Source organism: Neomonachus schauinslandi, chromosome 14, assembly GCF_002201575.2.
Source record: "Neomonachus schauinslandi chromosome 14, ASM220157v2, whole genome shotgun sequence".
Classification (NCBI taxonomy): Eukaryota; Metazoa; Chordata; class Mammalia; order Carnivora; family Phocidae; genus Neomonachus; species Neomonachus schauinslandi.
The window spans coordinates 13,240,808-13,260,110 of record NC_058416.1 but is presented as its reverse complement, the minus strand read 5'-3'; the positions used below and the strand labels follow the sequence as shown (position 1 = coordinate 13,260,110).

The following is a 19,303-nucleotide window of genomic DNA, read 5'->3' as shown; positions in this document are numbered from 1 at the left end:
CGTCATGCCAACCGCCAGATTTTATACCTTCTCTGTCAGATGCTCTAATTGAGGCAACTGACTAAGTAAACAGTGTTTCTGTTTTCTGGCATTCCTGAAGCAGATGTGATAGAACTGAAGGCAAACAATTTTAGCACCGCACTCCATGCATTACCCTCTGAAAACAGTGTAATCATGAAACTAAAATGTTTATTCGATAATCAAAGACCAAGGCCAAGAAACCAAAAGTCATTTTGTAAGACAAAGTACTGGCCAGTACTTCCAACAAAGGGATTGATTGAGTTATCCTGAAATGGCTCCCCAGAAGAAGTCCCTGTGACTTGATTTCTTGGTTTCTTGCTCTTAGTCCAAACGGTCAGGAAGAATTTAGGAGGAATAGGGCTGGTTATTACAGAGAACAGGGTTCTCCTGACCGAATTTCAGGATAGACTCATCAGAAAGTAAGCAACATCCTCCTCCAGACGACACCCCCACAGCTCACCCAAAGACATTTCTCCACATGTGGACACTCCCTCCAATGTCAACCAGCAACCTTCTCGCTCCCTGTATGGCTGGCGTGTTCGAGTCTGCCTTCTTGCTTCCCTCTGTCTCCGTGGGTCCTCTTCATCACTCCAATTCTCTCTCTTCCTCCAAGTTTGGCTCGAAGCTCACCTCTCCTCTGTCTGGCCCCACCAAATTCTGGTCTTTTACTTTTTCTGAGCTCTCTCCTGGTCTGTATACCCAATTGACATGAAATAATTAGCAAGGGCGTTGACAGGAACACAGCCCCAATGAATGATTCCCGCTGGATCTCCCAACACCCGAAATGTCTTCCCTGTTGTGGTACAATGTGGAGACAGAAGTTCCCTCCTTCCTTTCTTTCCTTCCTACCCTCCTTCTTTTAATTTAGTGTTTATTAAACACCTCCTTTATGCAAAGCAACTGTTTAAGGTTTTTGCATGCACTATCTCACTTCATCTCCTCACAAACCTCTCCAGAAAGATCTACCAACTCTGCTCCCCTCTGGCTTTTGAGGGTCTTTTCGTGGTGTCATCACCTACTCAGTTCCCTGGTGCTGTGCTTGATTCTTCCCTCTTCCTCCTCAGCCCAACATCCAACCAACTGCCAGCTCTGTATCTCGAATCTGGCTCCTTCTTTTTATCCTCCTGTCTTTATATCTCTCCTAGACACAAGAGCCTCTTCACAACTGGTCTCCCTGCCACCAGGTTATCATTCTATACGTGGGTCAGTTGATAGCCCTGCACATACACAAAACTACGTGATTCCCATTGTCTCCATAATATAACCTGAGTTCCCAAATTTGACATTAAGGGACTGCTGCCTTTCACATCCCACCACCTATTAAAGCTTATCTTCCAAACACATAAGGTTTCTTCTGATTCCCCAAACATACCAGGCAATTGTCTTCTTATGGGTTTTTGTTCATGCTATTCGCACTGTGTGAAATGGCCTTCTCCCCTCTCTGTCCTAGGAAAAAATCCTACTTTTCAAACCTAGCTCAAATGCCACTTAACTCCCCCAGGTCAAAATTGATTGTTCTTTCTCCTGAAATTTCGTAGACTTAGTTGTTTATGCTCTGAAGCTGCCTCTAGATCATGAAATACTGGAGGGTAGAGATAGCATCTGTTTTTCTTTGCATTCCAACACCATGCCCCAACCATGCCAGTACTTCCTAAGCACAGGCAGTAATGAAGTTATTAGCATGGGTAAGTGAGTTTACTTAGCTACCGCTGTCTTCCAAGTGTTTCTCAGAATTTCAAGCTCACAAACCTTTATGAAGTACCTACTATGTACAGAGAACTACAGCAGGAGCTATAGAAGCAAGCTAGCTAGTGAGCCATGGTGCTTTTATAATGCATCGTTTTAATGCATCACCTACTATGCTAAGCCACCAAACACACCATTATTTGAAGATGTATCCACTCTTGTGGATCAGCAATCATTCACAGCACTTCCCTCCATCACTGGATATAGCAGAGGTAAGATAATGCTTCAAAGAGCACCCAAGAAGGCTCACGACTCCAGAAATCAGGGGTGTTCTTTCCTTCCAGGACAGGGAGTGGATTGATATGGAAAACAAAGGCATTCATCTCTTAGCAGTACTGAGTCTCAAACCCCATAATTTATGTTAACTTTAGTTATAATGAGCATTTAAAGCCATGAAAGTAGCTGAGAAAACATGAAGGTCTGGGAAAACTAAGAATTTTATTGCCTATGAAGTTGTGCTAATAGATGAAAACTTTCATAAGGGATGATAATTTTGGGTTTGAAGACTGGTACTTTGATAACAGCTGTGCAAATTTTTCTGAAGAGCCCAAGGTGATCTATGACATAAGGTGACCATACGTCTCAGCTTGTCAGGGAGCATCCTGCTTTACACCTGTTGTCCTTGTAAAATTATTAATAGTGCCCCCCTCACTCTCATAACTGTCGCAGTTTGAATGATAAATTACATGACCACTCTATTATGAGTGTACTGTTGGACTTCTGTGGCCTGTCCGTACAAGGGAAGACAGTTTGCTCAAATACAGGGAGCTGATGCTGAGAAAAGGGGCAGAATCCAGGCTTCCTGACATGAAGCCCAGGCTCTATCTCAGTTTTTCCTATTTCTTCTAAGTTGTTTCCTCATCAATTAATCAAGAAAACCACTTTGGGAAATGGTAAAGATGCATAAGTGTGATTTCTACAAACTAGCCATTACAACTTAGTTGGGGAAAGTACATACATATCCAGTAATTAAACATGGTCAGAAATATTCATAATATGGTACCAATTGTGAAGTTCAAATGACAATTTTAAAAGGAGTCAGAGAAGAGAAAAACCCTCTCTGGGCTTCAGACTTCAGGGAAGGTTTCTGGAAGATGATGGAAACCTGAACTGGGGCCCAAAGGAAAGAAAAAGAAAAAAGGAGAGAAAAAGATATTGTTCTCTGAAAAAATAAAAGTAGAAAACAAAATTGGGATAGGAATAAATGACTTAAGTGATCCTACAAGCATTATTACTTTTCATTCCAGAAAATAAAAACAAGACCAGAGAAACACAAGGGTCTATGTGGCTTTCCCAAAATCTTACAGTGATTTAAGTCACAATCATCAGATTGAGGTGTCCTGAAACCAGACAAGTGCCAGCTGCTAGATGACAGTGCTCCTCCCTGTGATGTGGTGAGCAAAAAAGTGGCCACCCTTTGAGCTCTATCCCCAGCCTTTTCACTAACTGGCCAAGTGTCTGTGGGCAAGTGGTTTCATTAGTTTTGGGCCCAAGTTTCCTTAAATAAAATGCTAGGGATGGATGAAGGAGTCTCTAAGAACATTTCGATCTCTGGCAATCCATGACCCTCTACATTTGACTCTAGCTTTTGTTTAGTATGCTCTAGGTTTAGCTCAATAGCGGATGTGAGTGTTAATTTCAGCAAAATGGCAAACATTGGGCTAATCCTGTGGGTCTCTTCCCACCACAAAGATGTGAAATTCTCAATAAAACATCACAGAGCTGAGCTAGGAAAAAAAGGAAGGAAGGGAAAGAAGCACAGGATACAGGAATGAAGATAAAAATTGAAACCAGAGGGGCACCTGGGTGGCTCAGTCAGTCCAGCGTCCAACTCTTGATTTGATCTCAGGGTTGTGGGATCCAGCCCTGCATTGGGCTCCATGCTCAGTGCAGAGCCTGCTTGTCCCTCTCCCTCTGCTCCTCTCTCTCTCTCTCTCCCTCTCTGTCTCTCTTAAATAAATAAAATCTTAAAAAAAAAAAAAAAAACTGAAACCAGAGCTTTAACAAAAAGTTGACTCCATGATACCCAAAGAGAGTTTCAGATTTACACAAATGCTCCTAGAAATCTGGGGATCGTGATTAGATTCTAATGCTCATGAAGAGGCATGGTCTTGGTTCTGTATGAGGCAGGGGGGCCAGAACTGAGCCCCGTTCATAAATCCCAAAGCCTTAACAAGTCACCTTATCCATGAAAAAGAAACTAAAAGCACTCTGCCCTTTAGGCCAAAGATAAAGGGAGATAATTGCCTTATATTCAGAACTTAGGACCCCTTGACAAAAGCAAAGCCCTAAACACGAACCATATTCAGTTGTAGGATCAGAATTTACACTATCTATACATCTAGGTGTAGGAGTCCCATGACAAGAAATGAACATACACACAATTCTAGGACCACTGAAATTCCTTAGATCACCAGAAAAAAACAAGTATGTGGCCACCATGTAGGGACAATGTCACAACTCAGGACTCAAGATTCCCATAGAAAAGAAATCTGTGTGAGATGAACTTGCCAAAACACACACACACACACACGGAAATAAACTACCATGAGGGATAGTCATAAAGGGAAATTCTGAAAAACTAAAATCCTAAGAACTGGAAAAATACTAGAATCTGAAATGGATTACAAAATAAGATTGCTTACAATTATTAAAGTGGTATAAGAAAGACTAAAAACCAGAATGAAATAAGAGTAAATGGAATAGAAAATAGGCAGATTTGAAAAAAACAAAGCAAAATACAATAAAAAAATAAGACTCTTAAAAATAACTCAGTGGAATTTGAGAAACAAGACAGATGATCATAGGGGAAGGGAAGGAAAAATCAAACAGGATGAAATCAGAGAGGGAGACAAACCATAAGAGACTCTTAAACTCAGGAAACAAACTGAGGGTTGCTGGAGAGGAGGGGGTTGGGAGGGATGGGGTGGCTGGGTGATGGACACTGGGGAGGGTATGTGCTATGGTGAGTGCTGTGAATTATGTAAGACTGATGAATCACAGATCTGTACCCCTGAAACAAATAATACATTATATGTTAATAAAAAAAGTAACTCAGTGGAAAAGTTAGATAGTAGAATAACACAAATTTAGAACTAGTGAACTAGAAGAATAGATTTGAGGGAATCAATTAAAATGTAACAAAGGACTTCTAAATAAAAATGGAGAATTGAACACACATGTCTAATGTTGGTCTCACATGAATCCTCACTAAAACTAGAGAAAACAACTATTTAAAAGACATAAACCCACAAGGGTAAGGAGAACAGGTGAAGAGATAATAGTAACAAGATTTTGGAAGATGGAAAACAGATGGACAAACAGCAATAGAACTAGCAGATCAAAGGATGCTGAATTCTAAACCAGGAATAGGGAACGTTAGGAGCCAAACAGCAGACACTCCAGAGGTCCGGGAACAGATAGCGCTAGTTATGTCTGGAACTGGGGAAGGAAAAGAGGAGAGAGGTGACTAAAATAAGGAGAATGGAATGAAAGATTTTTAAGAACCAATTATATTTCCAGATCTCAGGTCCCCCCCCCCCAACTCCATCTTACTGGGCAGCAGCCTCTATCCCAATGGGTAAAACTGGAGGTTTGTCTCTGGAGAGAAGATTCCTGGATTGTGGGATGCCGTCCATCAGCAAAACAGAAAGTCATATTCTGAATGCTGACCCCTCCAGTCTATTCCTCCCTGAAGTTCTCAGCTCTCACAGGAAGATCTTTACCCTCCGTGTGAGAGTTTGGAAGAGTGTTTTCTGGAGATTCTGACTATCCCCGATATTCCCCATCTTTAGGGGTTGACTTTAGGAGTTCCCCAGCAAATGGCATAAACATATTATTCCACAGGGATGCTCAAAGTTAGCCAGCCCCTCACACATCCTCAGGGCTTCTAATAAGCTTATTAGTTCTTCATTCTTGAATAAAGGCAGACAGCCAAGGATTACCAGACATGCAAGGAGAGCGTCTACATGAAAAACAGAGTTCAAAACAGACAAAGAGGAAAAGGTGATGGGGAGGAAACAGAGATCATGAAGGAAAAAGAAAATTTCGAAAGAGAATACATTTTTTTTTCTCAGAAAGCTAAGAGAATGTCACACACGTGAAAACAGAACAGAATGCTAAAAAAAAAAAAAAAAAAACACACACACACACAAAAACCCCCCAACTATTTATAGATGAAAAGAGGAAATTTAAAACAATAACAAAAAAGAAAACCCAATTGACAGGTTGGAAATTGAAGTTTAAGAAATTGCCCCCAAAAGAGCAAAATGATAAAGAAACAGAAAACAGGAAAGAAAATGTGAGAAAATCAGAGGACTGGCCTAGAAAGTACAACACACAAATAATAGGAGTTCTGGAAAGAAAAATGGAGCTAATAGAGAGAAGCAAATATCAGCATATTGAAAGAACACACTGAGTGCTCAGTACAATAAGTGAAAACAGATTCGTGAAGAGGAAAATTACTGTGAAATTTAGAATCCTGGGGAAAAGGCAAGATTCTATGAGTTCTAGGGAAAAAGAAAAAAAAATCAGGTACAACGCATCAAGAATGAGAATGGGTTTAGTCTAACCACAACACTGGGAGTTAGCATACATAAGAGCAACATCTTCAAACTTCAGAAGAAAAAATTTTTTTAAAGATTTTATTTATTTATTTGACAGAGAGAGACACAGCGAGAGAGGGAACACAAGCAGGGGGGGTGGGAGAGGGAGAAGCAGGCTTCCCGCGGAGCAGGGAGCCCGATGCGGGGCTCGATCTCAGGACCCTGGGATCATGACCTGAGCCGAAGGCAGATGCTTAACAACTGAGCCACCCAGGCACCCCAAGAAAATTTATTTTTGACTTAGATTTCCTCGTGCAAGACAGACAAGGCATCAAGTGAGAAGAGAGAATAAAGACATTTAGAGACATTCAAAATGTGGATATATATCTTTTGTGGGTCCATTTTTGATAGGCTATGCAGGCTGGGAAACACTAAAATGAGTAAGTGGAAAAAAGAGGGAATTTTATGCAATCCCACATAAGACTAAGGTACAGAGGGATCATGTGGTGAAGGGAGCAGACAGCTGGGCCCCAGGCACAGAGAGCAGTCCATCCAACTGGGCCAGGTGGATCAAGAGAAAGACATACTGAGGGCCACTGCACTGCACTAGGTTTTGATTCTGATAACCTGCTGGAGGGTGTGCTCCCTCAAGCAATGAAGTAAATCAGCAAAGGGGATCCAACTCAGAAGAAAGGCAATGGAAGGTTCTAGAATAACAAGAGATATCCCAGCATGACAGGTGTACAGCAGGCATAGAGAAAAGTTTAGATAAAAGGAAAATGGAAGTCTGCAGAAAGGATGTCACCAAGAAAATAAGTGGAACCAGCAGATTACTGATGTGATCAGCCTTGTGGCAAAATGTACTTGTGAGGCTATGCAAGATATAGGGAAAATCTGCAATAGGTATGAAGAACACTAAGGAAATGAAAAAAACAAGACAGATATTAACTTCATGAAAATAAAAAGTTCTGCTGATAATGTTATTTATATAGGCAAAATAGGGAAAACACTAACACTTGATTTAATAAAACATTGCATATAATTATACTGGGAGAAAGCGGAGGGTAAGCTGTGGATACAGTTATGTAAAAAAGCTAGGTCTTTATTTACTAGAATAAAGTTATGGTATTATGAAGAAAATTGATAAAATTAAAAAAAAGTATATACATTACTTAGGCATGTGGCGATATATATATATATCAGAAGAAAAAGCTAAAATATAGAAAGTGATGTTCTCTAGGAAGGGGACTGGGCAAAGCAGGGTAGGGTAGAATTTGTTCCCATAGAAATTAAGGAAACAGCACATAAGTAATTATGTACAAGGATGTTTTTGTCTACAATGTTTATGGAGACATAAAACTGAAAATAACTTGTGTTCACCAATAGTGTGGAACAGCTCAATAAATCATATAACAGCCATACCTTAGAATTTAATTAGCTATTTTTAAAAACTGGTTAAATTTGTATCTATTTATCTGGAAGGACATCCTGAATATGTTACTAAAAGAGCAAGATAGGTTGTGAAGTAATGCATATGGTATGACTGGATTTTTTTGCAAACAAAACCAAAACACTGTTATTTAATTTATATGGATATATATGTGCCATGTGTTTATATGAGCGTCAAGAAATGTGTGGAAGGATGCATGCCAGATGTTTACATTGCTTACCTTAGGAGGACAGGAATGGAAAGGGTAGGGGATTAAGAAAAAAATCAACCACAGGAAAACGGAGATTGGGAAATATAAAAAAAATGGTTAAGAGACATGAGGAAGAGAATACCAAGGTCTAACATGCATGTAACAGCAGGCTAGGGAAGCTGTAACAAACAACTGGGGAGAGACAACATTCAGAGATTATGACAGAATTTTTCAGAATTGATGAATATTAGAAATCCTTAGATTTAAGAAGCATATTGAATCCCAGACGGTGAAACTGCAGATCATCAAAGACAAGAACCAAAAGAAAAAAAAAAACCTGTAAAGCAATTACAGAGAAAAAAACAGACACAGCTAAGCAAACGACAGACTAGCAACAACTTCATCTCATCAATGATAGGTGCTGGAAGGCAAAGAAGTAATAATTTCAAATGCTGAGGAAACATATCTACATAGAATTCTATACCTAAAAAATCATTATTCAAGACTGAGGGTAAATTAAAGATATTTTCAGATAGAGACTGAGATAGTTTAATATTCTCAAATCCTTGATGTAATAACTACTCCAAGGTGTACTTTAGTAAGAAGTATTTGAACTGAGAAAGGATGAACAGAATCCAAGAAGCAACATCAGTAACATTTACTGAGGGCTTACTCTGTACTTTGCTGCATACCAGACACCATTCTAAGTGACACAATAAAATTGGGATTCAAATTCAGGCAGTTTGCTTTTAGATCTCATGCTCTTAACTACAGTGTAAATAAAACGGCATATATTTTGATAAATTTTGAAAAGTAGATTTGTAAAAAATAATTGGTTGGGGACAAAAAGAAACAAAATGATAGATGATAAAATATCCAATGGTGTCATATCAGAATATGAGAGAGAAAGCTTCATAAAAATGTTCTAAGGAGTCTGTTATATTGTTTTGGAAGCAGAGATACAGATTAATTTTAGACTCTGTTAAATAGAATTTTTAAGGTTTAAGGGTAACAGCTAAAATAACGGAACAAATCACCTACATTACGAATCAAGAGGAAAACAGCAATCCTTTTTTTAATGGTATAACCATATTTATTGTGCCTGGGACACAAGGTGAAGGGCGAAACCTCAAGAGGAGGAAGGTGGGGAAAGTCTGGAGCTCCAGTTAGAGGCAGGAATGTATCTGCTGGGCTCATCACATAATGAAAGGGAGGGCTCTGAATCCATCATTCCCTTTGTTTCTTCCCTGGGCTTCTTGAGCTTCTTGAACATGGTGGATCTCCATGACCACCCGCCAAAGTCCCACAACTCTGCCTCATCCAGCTCGTACACCAGCTGTGGATCATTGCATCCATGAGACTGCTTGGCTACATTGCCCCATTCAGAGGAATCCTTGGAGACTGGAGTGTGGGAGGCTTCCAGCTCGGGGTGAAGGGTGGTCATCAGCTCACACACCTGCTGCTGGACAGCCACTCCAAAATGGATGCTCTCCTCAATCTGAGGTATCTGCAGCTGTAGCCAGATAAGGACCAGGCTGACTGCTCAGTGACATCCTCATTCCCAGGTGTCAGGTGCTATAAGAGGATCATGATCTTGCCATTCACTGGACTACTGGGAAAACCTTGGCCTTCAGCTTGCCCTTTCATCTTTTAATGCATTTCTTCCTTCTCCTGCAGTTTCTTCTCCTCTTCCTTCTCTTTCCCCTTCATGGGATCAAGCAGAGAATATCCAAAGGGGCCTTTAGATTGCTCAGGTTAGCTTCATTGAGAGCTGAATCCTTTACAAATGCTGCTAGCTCAGAAGTCTTCTTGGGGAAATCACTCCTGAGTAGGTCGTCTGTCTTCACAGAACCTATCCACCTGGGCTTGGGATTCAGGCTAGACTTTGAGTGTGGTGGCCAGGGCCAGGGGGCCTAGCACTGCACAAGGAGCAAGGAGTGGACACAGGGAAAGGAAAGCAAAATCAACAGGAAAACTCAAGTCATCTAATAGAAGACAGAATAGGAAGAAAAAGTAAAGAAGGAGCATGGCATATAGAAAACATTTGGGTTCCTACTGAATTCCAAATATATGACTTATCAAAATAAATGTAAATGGCTTAAACAAAGCCATTAAAAGGCAGAAATCTTCAGATTTTTTTTTTAGATTTATTTATTTATTTATTAGAGAGAGAGAGCATGAGAGGGGGGAAGGGCAGAGGGAGAAGCAGACTCCCCGCCGAGCAGGGAGCCCGATGTGGGACTCGATCCCGGGACTCCAGGATCATGACCTGAGCTGAAGGCAGTCGCTTAACCAACTGAGCCACCCAGGCGCCCAACAGAAATCTTCAGATTTAATTTTGTAAAACTCTAGCTGTTTACAGGACAGAAGCCTAAAACATACTGTTACAGCAAGGATCCACATAAAATAATGCATTCAAAAAGTAAGTGTCCCTACAAATAATAAATATTCAATAAATATTTCTTTTAATTGAATGAATAAACGAATCCAATCAAATAGACTTCAGAGCCAAGAGCATCTGCTGGGCGGGGGGGAGGAAGGGTGGGTAATGAAGGTTGCCGCTTAATGATAAAAGGATATTCACCAGGAAGCCTGATGTATACCTAACAGTACAGTGTCAAGTATATATATAGCAAAAACTGAGTTAATTCTGTGAATGTAACAATTCAAATTATAGTGAGAGATTTTAGCACACATCTCACAAAATCAATAGACCAAGCTATAAAGCAGAAAAAATACAGAAGATTATAAAATGTATATTAAAACTTCATCTAATGGATATGGAAAGAGAACCCTCCACCTAATAAAGAATACACATGAAATGTTTACAAAAATTGACCAGGTTCTAGGCCACAGAGCAAGTCCCAACAAATTTCAAAGACCTGCTAACATTCAGACCACAGTCATCAACCAAAACACAATAAAAGTTGAAATCAGTAACAAAACCACAGCCACCAAGCCCAAGTACATTTGAAATTTCAAAAACACACTACTAAGTTATTAATATGAAATAGAAATGAAAGTAACAAAACATGTAGAACTGAACAATAGTTGAAACCCTAGATTTCAGTAGAAGAAATGCTTGGCATTAAATGCAGTATCAGAAAACAAGAAAAAATTAAGAAGATAAAGAGCAATAAAATAAAGGCAATGGAAGAAAATTCTTTTTCCACAAATGGATAAAGTACTAGGAAGGCAATAATAATAATAACAACAAATCAATAAAGTAAAAACAAAGAAACAATATAGAGTAGGAAGAAAATAAAGGTTGATTTTTCTGAAAAAACTAATAAAATAGGTAGATATTCAACAAGAATGAATAAGAGAAATAAAAGAAGGCAGAAATAAACACTATTAGGCATAAAAAAACCCCATAACTCTAAATACAGTATTTATTCTTTTAAGTATGAGAATTCTGTTCTCTGCTTTAAAGCAATAAATCTAAAAACAGATGAAATAAAAAATCTCCTAGAAAAATATGTTACCAAAATTGACACACAAAAAATAGAGAAATAGTAAATGCTTCTGAATGTATTTTTATAAGTTCAGTCTAGAGCTGGATTTTAGAAATAGACTGACAATACAAAAAAAGGAAAGCAGTAAATCAATCTCAGTTTAAAATATCAACGCAAAAATCCTAAATAAAATATCAGCAAACATATCCAGCAGTGTGGTGTGTGTATATATACTATTTCTTTAAAAATATATGTTTTTAATCTGACATATATGATATATCACATATATCATATTTATCACATGATTAATGTGTGATGTGGGTTTGTGTATTTGTGATGATTTAGTAGGGTTTATCCTAGAAGCTCAAGAAAGATTTAACATTAACTAATGTTATTTAGCACGCTTACAGATTAAAAAGGAAAAACTATATAATCATGTCAATAGATGCAGAAAAAGTATTTAATGAAATTTAACGCCCCTTCATAATTTTAAAATGCAATGAAATACCTAGCCAACCAAGAACAGAAGGAAGTTTTAATTAAGAAGTAGTTTCTATGAAGAACCTACAATAAAATTTAGGAACACATTTCCTTTAAAGTCAGAAACTAGACAAATATGCTTTCTCCAGCACCCTTCCATTCATCATTGTGTGAGATACAGAACTGATGCAATAAAGCAAGAACAAGGAGTAAAGGAAATAAGGATTAAAAACGGAGAAACAAAAGAAGCATTATTTGCAGATGATAAGACTGTCTACATAAGAGAATCCAAAAGAAACTACAAACAATTATAAGTAATAAGAGAGTTTGGCAAGAACACTGGAGACAAGATTAATATACAAACACTCATGGCATCCTTATCAGCAACAATCAATTAGAAAATGTAGTTTTTAAAAGATTCCATTAGCAATAGCAATAAACTATGACAAACCTAGGAATAAATCTAAAGCAAATTATTAAACTTCACTGAAAGTCATAAGACCTAAATAAACAGAGATATATATCACACTCATAGAGTTGAAGATTCAACATCAATATTAATTCCTTTTAAATTAACATATAAATTCAATGTAATTCATATTAAAATCCCAGAAAGAATTTTCATGGACATTTAAGCTGGTTTAAAAATTCACATAGAAGAATTAAGGTAAAAAAACAGCCAAGACAATATTGAAAAAGTATTAAGGTGGGCACTGTCCAAGTAGATATTAAGACATTAATTAAAGCCTTATATTTCAGACACATTAGGATTGGGGCAGATACAGATAACTACACCAAAGCAATAGAGAGAGCCCCTCCATGTAACAGAACTTGGGATGAGACAGAGGTAGCATTATAAGACTGTGGGAAAGGGCTGAACTATTTAATACACGGTTTGGGACAACTGGTTATTCATATGGGAAAAAAATAGACTCAAACTCACACTATATCCACAAATGAGTTCCAAGAGAATTATAGTTAACTTTAAAATGTTTAGAAAAAATACAGTCACTATTTTTATAATCTCGGGCTAGGGAATGATACAATGGGGGAAAAAAAAAAGACAGGAAAAAATGGTGATAAATTTGATTTTAAAACTCTTGTGACAAAAGACACCAAAAAGACAAAGCTTAAAGGCAAGAAACAGACTGAGAGACAGAAGATTAAAAAAAAAAAATCCAGTTGAGACAACATCAAAATAAAAGGCTTCTGCAGAGCAAAGAAAACAATCAACAAAACCAAAAGGTAACCTACAGAATGGAAGAAGATATTCACAAATAACATATCCAATAAAGGGTTAGTATCCAAAATATATAAACAACTTATACAACTCAACACCAAAAAAAACCAAAAATGGGCAGAAGACATGAACAGACATTTCTCCAAGGAAGACATACAGATGGCCAACAGACACATGAAAAGAAGCTCAACATCACTCATTGTCAGGGAAATGCCAATCAGAACCACAATGAGATATTCCCTCACACCTGTCAGAATGGCTAAAATCAAAAACACAAGAAACAAGTGTTGACAAGGATGAGGAAAAAAAGGAACCCTCGTGTACTATTGGTGGGAATATGAACTGGTGTAGCCACTGTGGAAAACAGTATGGAGGTTCCTCAAAAAATTAAAAAGAGAATTACCATATAATCCAGTAATTCCACTACTGGGTATTTACCCAGAGAATATGAACACACTACTTCGAGAAGATATATGCACCCTCATGTTTAGTGCAGCATTATTTACAATAGCCAAATTACGGAAGCAGCCCACGTGCCAATCGATAGATGAATAGATAAAGATGTGGTGTGTGTATGTACGTATATAAAACAGACAATGGTATATCACTCAGCCATAAACAAAGAATGAAATCCTGCCATTTGCAACAACATGGATGGATCTAGAGAGTATAATGCTAAATGAAATAAGTCAGTCAGAGGAAGCCAAATACCATGTGGTTTCACTCATGTGTGGAATTTAAGAAACAAAGCAAATGAACAAAGAAAAAGACAAACCAAAAAAGAGACTCCTGACTATAGAGAACAGACTGAGGAGAGGAGAGGTGAGTGGGGGGATGGGGGAAACAGGTGAAGGGGAGTAAAGAGTACACTTTAGATGATGAGCACTGAGGAATATATAGGAGCTTTGAATCACTATACTATATACCTGAAACTAATATGACATTATATGTTAACTGTACTAGAATTTTTTTTAAATCCAGGATTTTTTTTAGTCTATAAGGAAAAAAACAACCCACTACAAAAAAAATGATCAAAGTCTACAAAGTGGTAATACATAGAAAAAGAAACCCCCATCACCAATGTTCATGAGAAAGAAAAGCAGAACATCCCCAGGAATCAGAGAAATATAAATCAATACCACAGTAAAATACCTTTACAATCCATCAGACAAGCAACACATAAAAGCCTGATGATGCCATGTTGGGAGAAATGCGGAGCAAGGAGAACCCTCCCATATTGCTGGGAGAGCAATCTGGCAATGTCTACTGAAGTTGATGATGTTTCTGCCCTCAGACCCAGAAATTGCACATCTGCATCTATACCTTTGAGAAGAGATGAGATTAGGGTGAGGTAGAAAGAGACAAACTGTTAACATTTGCTATAAAAAAATCTTTTTTTTAAAGATTTTATTTTGGGGGCATCTGGGTGGCTCAGTTGGTTAAGCATCTGCCTTCGGCTCAGGTCATGGTCTCAGAGTCCTGGTATCGGGCTCATGGCAGGCTCCCTGCTCAGTGGGGAGCCTGCTTCTCCCTCTCCCGCCGCCCCTCTTCCCCTCGTGCTCTCTCTCTCAAATAAATAAATAAAATCTTAAAAAAAAAAAAAAGATTTTATTTTTAAGTAATCTCTACACCCAACACAGGGCTCCAACTCACAGCTCCAAGATCAAGAGTCACATGCTCTACCAATTGAGCCAGCCAGGTGCCCCTATAAAAAAATCTTTTTAAAATGTGGTACACACACACACACACACACGTACACACACGCACACACATGTACACACACACCCAAGAGAAACTCTTCCACATGCATGCAAAGCATGTGTGCATGCTGAAGCACTGTCTGCAACGTCACAGAGTTAGAAACAACCATATTATCCTTCAAAAGGGCACTTTAAAAGTGAGAAACAACTTTAATGTCCTTCCATTGACTACTATACAGAATGGAACATGGATGAGGCAGAGGTACATCTTTCTCAACAGATTAATCTTATACGTATAACAGAGAACACAAAGCCAAGATATCACTGAAAGTTTAAAAACATTTTAAAATATACAGGCTGTCTATGGATACATGTGTGTAAAAGACGCAATCATGCATGGTAATAATAAGCATCAAATTTATTTTTTTTAATTATTTTATTTTATTTTTTTAAAGATTTTATTTATTTATTTGACAAAGAGAGAGATAGCGAGAGCAGGAACACAAGCAGGGGGAGTGGGAGAGCGAGAAGCAGGCTTCCTGCCGAGCAGGGAGCCCGATGTGGGACTCGATCCCAGGGCCCTGGGATCATGACCTGAGCCGAAGGCAGACGCTTAATGACTGAGCCACCCAGGCGCCCCAATAAGCATCAAATTTAAATTGAAGCTGGGAAGGGAGAAGGGGAATGGGACTAGGAGGTGCTTTATCTCTCTCTCTCTCTTTTTTACAGGTGACTGGGGAGATCTAAAGCACATATGGCATAAAGACAGGACAAAATGATAATACACATGCATTTGCTATCTTATTCTCCATATTTCCTGTTTGCCTGAAATTGTTCATAATAAAAAAATACTGTGTTTTGCACATTTTAAAGATACCAACGGACATCATCACTTTTCCTAGGGGCCCTCCAAGGCAGCCAGGGCAAATGTTACTCTTATGGACCGATGATGAAGGTGAAGGAGGAGTGGGCAGGCGGGCACACGGTTTACCATCAGAGGGCTCGGAGCCCCCGGGCATCACATTGCGAGGCTCACGCCACTCATTCAGTAATTTATGTAACACAGGGAACTGGAACATGGCGCAATTCAGGGTAGGGTAGGCGGCTGAAGGAGAGGACAGCCTCTTCCCTTCTGGGACAAACCGCAGCCTGAGGAAGGACAATGACATAACTTGATAAAAAGGGAAGAAGACAGGCTGCCCCGGTCATCTGACAGCTTTTCAATGAATCTGTAATTCTTTCGTGGAGAGGCTGATTATTCACTGTGCACCTGCGGAGGAGGAGGAAGTGAGAGAAGTGACCTCCGTTCTGGTCACTTCGCCTTCAGAGCACAGCACCCTGGGCCAACAGGATGCTGCAGTCGGGACGCAAGCCTTGAGATCCAGTCCGGGATTGGTCCCTTACATGCTCTGCCTTTCAGCTCTTCTTTCAAACGGAGAAGGTGGACTGCCATCTCAAGGTCAGTGAAATTCTAGAATCTACTTACCCTGTTTTTCAGGATTTGTTTTCCCCTTTCTTTTAAAATCTGAAAGAGCTTCTGCATTTAATATTTGCACATGGTTTTGAGGCTCAGTCCTGGGACATGTCCCAGCTATGTTCTTCCCCCTGGTGACATACACCAAATGCCTAGTAATAGTATTTGGTGTCTGGAAGTCAATAAACACTCCTCCTCCGCCCAGCTCCCCAGCGCCGTCCCCACTCTTGAAGTCTGGGAACTGTTAGGTAGGGGGGTCACATGACTGTAGCTTTAACTAAGCAGCAGGGAATATGCCCCATTCCATCCCTGCAGTCATACATGCTGCAGGGAGGTTGGGGGGGGGCAGGGTCCCGACCAACAACTCAGCCCCTGAGGCAGCACTACACGCACATTTTAGGTTAGAAATAAGAAAGAATTTCCTGGCTATAGGAACTGCCAAACCGTAGGGTGGGTAACCAAGGGAGGTTCCAGAATCTCCTCTAGAGATCTTTAGAAACCCGATAGAACCTCACATATCAGAGACGATTTTTTGCAATCCTGCCTAGAGACAGAAGGACCTGGTGTCTGATCGGCCCTCCTCCCAGGCACCCGATCCACCTTCTTGCCTTGCCCTACTCTTCTCATTATTATATATGCCTCCTGTAGATCTTACACTTACTGCCAGCCCGCAGGCTTGTTTTCATGTGATTCCTTGCCTCCTCACACCTTTCCTTCTTATTTTATGGAAAGCAGGTCAAAGGTCAGAGTTGCCCAATTACCCACACATAGTTTGGTGGTAGCATCAGATACCCAGGCAAAACAGAGCTAGGATTCCAATCCCAGCCTCAGCGCCAAAGCTGGATGGAAACGGAGAAAATTAGCTGTTGTTAACAATCCGTTGTAAATGAAGATAGGAGCCTAGTAATTGATTTTAAATAGATTTTTAAAAGAATCGTTGGCCCTATTTCATGAAGAATACAGAGTTTCAAAAGTGTTCATTCCAGGGTTGGATTTTTTTTCCCCCTCTCTTCTGGCTTAAACCCCAAATGGCCAAGATCCGAGTCTGAATAAACAGTGTGGGTGGTGACCGTTCTGTGAGGCCCGGTAGAGGATGCAATCACTTTCTTCCTCGGTTCAGCATTAAATCATGTGAAACTGGCCCGATTGTGCCCCGGAACTTCTGCTCAGTACATGGAGGGCCACAGAGCGTGTACGCTCTTCTCCGGTTTTCAGGGAGGAGAAAAAAATTAATTCTCCCAACTGCGAATGTTTAATTATGTCTAAAGTTCATTGACCCCACAGACGGCTGTCAGATGATCTTGTGAAGGCCTGTAAAGGCATCCCAGGAATGCAGTGATGTGGGCAGAAACCGAGTGGATTCATGCCACCGAATGCTTGCAACAGGACGGGATCAGCGGCCGTCCAGAAAGGCTGCAGTGAAAACAGGGCTTCAGGATAATCAGTAATTTAATCTCACCTACGCATTTCTAGGCCTTCAAAAGTGAGCGTTATAAATCAGAATCTCGGGAAAGATCCCACAGGGAGGGGGCCCATGACGGCGGGTGAAGTAATTCTGTTTGCTGGTTGCGGCCTCAGCCGGCTGGGGAGGCAGGCATTCGCAATGTTTTTCCCCTGTTGTAGAGGTAATGCTTTCTGACTTCCCAGCTACCGACATGAAAAGAAAATGACGATGAAGCAATCCCATTCATAAATACACCGTGGGGCTCGGGGAGACGGCAGCGTCTCTGTTTATTTAGATGGTTTTGATAGAATGCGGCCCTTGAGTGTGCACACAGCGACTGTATGTCTTTGTCAAAAAATGCCCTACAGCGTGTTCCTCGTCCACAAGGGCTGGACAGCCCCCTCCGGGCTAACAGAGGGGAAGGGGACAAGCCAGGTGACCGTCCGGACTGTCTCCCTCTTGTAGTCTCTATCCGGGGCACAGGCCTGGCTCCTGGCCCCCAGGCAATGGTGAAAGCCAGCAGTGGGAACCATTCAGAGACAGGATGGTTTGGGCTTCTTGGAAAGGGGAGGCCGGGGCCCCAGGGGACGCTGTGGCCAGGTGGCCAGCTCTGGGGGCTCTCTTACTTAGAGGGAGGCAGTACGAAATATTCGGGCTTGGTGCTTCCTAAGATTAAAATGACCTATTAGGGGTCCAATATTATTTTTCTTTGAGTCGCTTTCGCACCAAACAGGGTCTATCAGTCAAAATACTATGCTTTCAGTGGGGAAAATGTCACAACCACAACCAAGCTGCATTCTCTCTGGCATCTTTATCGTTATAAGTATAGAGAATGTGTGGCCAAAATTTCACCAACAATTCTGCTCCTCTGATGGAAGCAGAATGGAAAGAGTCTCACTTGTTTCATTTGTAGACTAACCTGAAATTCTTGGGTCCTTTACCAAAATCTGCCACTTCGCTTTTGAATGCACATTGTGGGTCTGCGTTCAATTCATGTTAAACCAATAGATATTTGGCAAACACAAATAATGGGGTAGGCGCTAGTGGAGATCAAAAAATCCAAAAGGCATGAACCCTGCCCTCAAACAGGCCAGAAATGAAGAGGCAGACATTAATCCTGGGAGGGCTCAGGAAACTTCCTGCATGCAGTCTTCCCAGGGCGTGGTGGCATTTGACCTCAACTTTTACCAAAAGCTCCATGTCCACTTGTACATTGTGGCATTGTGGAGAGGACAGAGAGAGAACTGACACTGAGTCATGCGTATACATGGTTGGGTTCTGTAATTTTACCTTGTTTTTAATCCATCTGACATTTGAGAGGTCTCCTGTCAAGACCCCTTCTTTAAGGCCCATACCATTTCATGCTCCTTTGGTCAGTGAACAGTTGTAAAAAAGGAAAAAGAATTTCTTCTGTCTTCCCACCCTAAAGAAGGAAGCCTTCCTTCAAATCTTTAAACATTTTCTAGAAATATGATTTCCCTGTAACTACAGAGGAAATATATGCTTCCAGATAAAGAAATTTGGACGCTAAGTAATATCCTAAATCACTTCCACCTTTT

General features: G+C 40.2%; 1 protein-coding gene and 1 pseudogene across 1 annotated transcript in view; both read right to left on the bottom strand.

Moving 5' to 3' along the window:
- The window catches only part of BCL2 (BCL2 apoptosis regulator), a 164,791-nt gene that overhangs the window by 76,369 nt on the left and 69,119 nt on the right, over positions 1-19,303 (bottom strand). The gene's annotated exons all lie outside the window — the stretch shown is intronic.
- Positions 9,081-15,905, bottom strand: LOC110576925 (annotated as a pseudogene).